The 4,783-nt window shown below is 45.1% G+C and overlaps 1 long non-coding RNA gene across 1 annotated transcript; it reads right to left on the reverse strand.

Moving 5' to 3' along the window:
- Nucleotides 1–230: 230 nt before the first annotated feature.
- LOC114766302 (uncharacterized) lies at nt 231–3,686 on the reverse strand. Its single transcript, XR_003742774.1, has 3 exons — nt 3,374–3,686; nt 785–927; nt 231–679 (listed from the first exon to the last, which is right to left on the reverse strand). It is a non-coding gene; the product is annotated as an uncharacterized LOC114766302 (long non-coding RNA).
- Nucleotides 3,687–4,783: the final 1,097 nt, after the last annotated feature.

Here is a 4,783-nt window from a genome sequence, read left to right on the forward strand (position 1 = left end):
CTGTCTGTCTGTCTGCCTGCCTGTCTGTCTGTCTGTCAACCTGCCTGTCTGTCAACCTGCCTGCCTGTCTGCCTGCCTGTCTGTCAACCTGCCTGACTGTCTGTCTGTCTATCTGCCAGTCTGTCAGTATATGGATTTAATAATGTGTTTCTAAATGTATATGTATACACATTCACATTTTAATACATGTAAGACACTTGTTTGGTGTGTGTGTGGGGGGGGGGAACCCCATAAACATGCTGAGCATGCTGAGAACTGGCTGAGATCGTCAAAATTCATATAAATTCGTGAAGTCGAAAACCGAATTTTATTCGACCAGTAAATAAACGTGATGAGGTGGCGGTGCTAATTTTGTACTTTGTGCTTAATATGGCTCACTGACAATTTCAAGATCTTGTTTGCTCACTTTGCACTGGTAGAATTTTTCACGATAACAGAACTAGGAGTCTCTATTTATTTAAGCACCTTCATTTTAAAAGAATATATGTTATATTTAGACCCATCCATGTTTAATGCAAACAATAATATGTTCATATTTATCCATTTTAAAAGCATCAGCTTTTCATGTGACCTCTTCCTCTTTTTACTCATGTTTCTTTTACCTTTTCTTTTCGACCATCTCCCCGTCTCTCTCTCTCTCTTTCTCTGGCCACGGTGCCAGTCACAGCGCTCTGGGGCTCTAGGGATATTTCAAAAAATATCTGGGAAATCAATCCGAACGTGAATCTGAAGGAAAACATGTAATGTCATTGAGCAATAACTATCACTCCTGTCATCAGATTACCTCAGAGCGGGGGTCCTCGGGCGTTTGTGTCCTCTGAGTCTCCCCATAGTTAACTGGCCCCCCCTCCTCCCCCGAGTGGAGCCTCCTGATCCCGACCTGTGGTACCGCCTCAAGTAGCCTACAGGGTGAGTGTGTGTGTGTGTCTGAAAGAAAGAGATACACTCATTTTGTCATGCAGCATACAGACATTCACATGACACCTGCTAGGCCCGGTGAAGCCAAAGCTGTTTGCTAATTTAAATGTTAAATAGGGTCACATGGTGGCGCTGCGGTTAGCGAAGTGGCTTCACATCTCCAAGGCTGTGAGTTGGAATCCTGGATCAGACCATGTGTCCAGAGTTTACTTCAAATCAAATTCGAATTTTATTTGTCACATTCACAGTCATACAGTGAAATGCTTGTGCAACTGCTATTGACCTCAATATTTCAAATACTGCAAGTAATTACAAAAGTGTTACAAAATATGCAAATATTGCAAATCTAAACAAATATTACAAATTTATGTTTTTAAATATAAATTATATGTAAAGAGTAGGGCAAAAGTGTGCAAATGTGTGAAGTGTGTAAGGTGAAAAGTGAAGCTGTGCAAATGCTTGGAGGGATAGAGTCCAGAAGTTGTTTGAAAGTGCTGGAGTGTATTAGTGTTCTGTCCTATGTGGTGTTGTGGTTGAGCGCTCGTATATCCCACGGGAAGAAGCTCCTCCTCATTCCCTCTGTGTTGGACTTCATGAAGCGGAGATGCTTCCCTGATCGCAGCAGAGAGGACAGTCCAGTCTTGGGGTGGCTGAGGTCCTTCACAATCTTCCTGGCCCTGGTCCAGCATCGCTTGCTCCTCCTGCCGTCCAAAGGCGGCACAGGGTCATTATGGCCGAGTAAGCAAGGGATGCTGGGCTGAGTGAAGAGGAACTCAGACATCAGTCTCAGCATTACTGTCTCCATATTGTGAGACAAGGAGTGTGAGATGATCTTTCACAGCTCAACAGCCTTTACAGCATCTGATTCCAGAACAGTAGCTTCCTTGGTTATGTAGTTATTGCCCATGTTGAATAATGAATATAACTTGTATTATAGCCAACCTATGAAGTCAGTCGTGGGAATGTTTGATGCCTGTTTGGGACCCACGGTGCTGTTTATTGGCCCGTCACTATATCAATTCATCACAGCTACAGAGAACTTATTTTATTATCTCGACAGGCTTGGCAAATCGCGCAGTCACTCCGAAGAAGCAGGATTAGAGCTCAGATATTACGTGCCCGCAGGGGGTGCAGAGACAGGGACGCACTTTCTGAACATTAACGCGCAACAGGCCAGTTGTGTACAAAAACACATGGCATCAGATTAGCGTGCGTTGCCATATTTTACACGTTAGTCTGACCAATCCTGTCTCCGCATGCGATAAACCGATTTGAAGCTTGTCTTCTGCACCGGGGCCCTCTCAGCACTAACAACCAATTATAATCTTGAAGATAGCATTTGTGTCACATTAAGACAGTCGCTTGCGAAGAGACTTGATGGCTCAGCATAGTGTAAATGAACAGAGACCATCAGTGCCCACCGAGTCCAGCGATCAGCGAGTCAGACGTAAATCCCTCCAACGTGTGAGCGGTGCAGGAGGTAATCTGAAGTAACCTTCACACACGACAGCGACGGCTAAACAAGCCCGCATGCTGCTCATTTAAAGGCCCGTGATTTGAACACAACGCTATCTGCTCATGCATAAGGCAATGGAGCAGCCATTACAGAGGCAGAACGGTGTGAAATGCAAATCCGGCCAGGGAGCGAGAGCGGGGGGACGAGTCCAGTGGGCGTGAATGAGAAACACGTCTCATGTTACAGCTGTGGGCCGCATCCGTCTACCAACAGCCCCCCTGCAGGGGACGTGCCATGAGAGATATTCTGATTTTAGCGTCGTTTTTACACTTTTTCTTATCGGCATAACTACATCATTTATTTCAGAATTTGCCCTGGATTTTTTCAGTTTCACATAAACCCTGGGATATAATTAATAATCAAAATCTAATGCGGTTTAAATGATTAGGCATAACTGGTTAAAAAAAAAATCGAATACAAAGAAAAAACATGTTATAATGATTGAGAATTTTACAGAATTATAAACTCAGACACATCTGAAACTTATCCAGTACACGTGTCATAAATAAATATTGATTGACTAGTATCATTGATCAGTATTCTGTCGCCTTAGAACAACGCAGGGTTAGGTGTGCTGCTTATGGTAGTAAGCGGATTTGAACCTTCAACTGTGCCAGGTGGGTGATAGTCTACCTCAGGGGTGGGCAATCTTATCAGCAAAGGGCTGGGGTGTATTCAGGTTTTTGGGATGACCTTTAGGTCAACTCTTCAAACCCAGGTGTGAGAACTCTTCGGCAAATCAGTCCTCTAATCGCTTGCCTAAGTGAGGATTTGCTGCGAAAAACCCCCACTCACTGACCCACTCTTGAAGATAAGATATTTTTTTTATCTACAATGATCTGAACAGAAGCTGCAAATTACACATGAAACATGCATTACAAAAACATGCCTTTTCGTGCATGCACAAAGAAAAATAAGAAAATCTGCAAAAAATCTTACTGTAGAGGCCTCAGATGTCAAAAGTCAGATGTAGGCGGGAGTCTTTTGCAGTCAGCATTTCCAGTTCAACTTCACAGGACCACACTCAGCCATAAAATGCCACCACTCCGTACCCAGGGCCTAGTTATACTGTGTCCATTTGCAGTACACTGATTACCGATATTAACCCCCCCGGATGCACACGGACACCACCTTCACTGCGGGGTGTGTGTAAACCCCACCATGTGGAATCAGGTCACAGGCATATGCCCCACTGAGGAGTCTTGCCACGTTCTTGCACAGCCGAGTACGCCAGGTTGGGCCAGGCCTCCCGCAGTCATCGGGGTGAGAGCCCATTTCACACTTCACACCCAGCGCTAATCACTGATCACTCATTCACACTGTCTGTTGATTGAGCAGCAATGGCAAGGCTGGTTGGCTGTCTATCTACTCGCACGACCACACAAACACACACACACACACACACACACACACACATGTACTCAAAGAGAGATATCACTGAGTGCCATACGCTCATCACGTTAATGCTGTAAACTGGCTGGAACGCTGGTTGCACAGGCTTTTACAAGTGAGTCTCACCGTGTTTTTAAGTGATTTGGGAGAATTCTTCAGGAACTATATTAGGACTTTTTTTCATTTGATCCACAGACTTAAACAAAATGATGCCTACTTGTGTCATTTTTGTATCTAGACATGCAATTGAGTTAATCCTTGAGATTCCACTTTTCCCTGAAGGTGACCTCACTGTATCCAGATCCTTTTCCTCACATGCAGAACTTCAGAACATGTCAGGAGAGCAGTGGGGGAAACGTTGAAGCATTGGATCACAGTGCATTTTCTGACTGAGTACACAGCCCCGTCTGCCAGACCAGTCCCGCCCTGCCTCGCGTCAGCTCGCATGTCCTTGAGGACCACAGACGCAGATTAAGCTGAACCTCTCCGAACATGACAAGCACGTCGACCGGGTCGCACTGGAACATGGCGGTGGCAGCCACTTGTTAAATTAGCACGGAGGAGAGGGAGCAGAGTTATGAGAAGGTGCGGAATCTGCTCCAGTGACTAAGAAGGCCCACCGGATACCTTTAAATCATGTTTTTTTAAGTGTAAACTGACACTCACCACTAGATGTTACCAGCGGTTTACTGAGGTTATGCGTTTTGCAATTCTTATCCACATGTGCTTTGAATAAAGGAGGATCAGTGTGTTGTAAAAGAGCTTAGACCTTTCCTTCTTTAATCCTTCTCTTCACACACTCTAGCCATCAGGAGCACAGAGCATCTTATCTTATTACGCTCTTGTGCTTTGGGTCATTGTCTACCAGGGGATTAGTTTAACCTCCTGAACTGTCCAGAGCTGGCCTGGACCTTCGGCCTCCAAAAACCTCCCCCTCTCCCATGTCCCCTGTGAACA

This window comes from Denticeps clupeoides, chromosome 16, assembly GCF_900700375.1.
Source record: "Denticeps clupeoides chromosome 16, fDenClu1.1, whole genome shotgun sequence".
Lineage (NCBI taxonomy): Eukaryota > Metazoa > Chordata > Actinopteri > Clupeiformes > Denticipitidae > Denticeps > Denticeps clupeoides.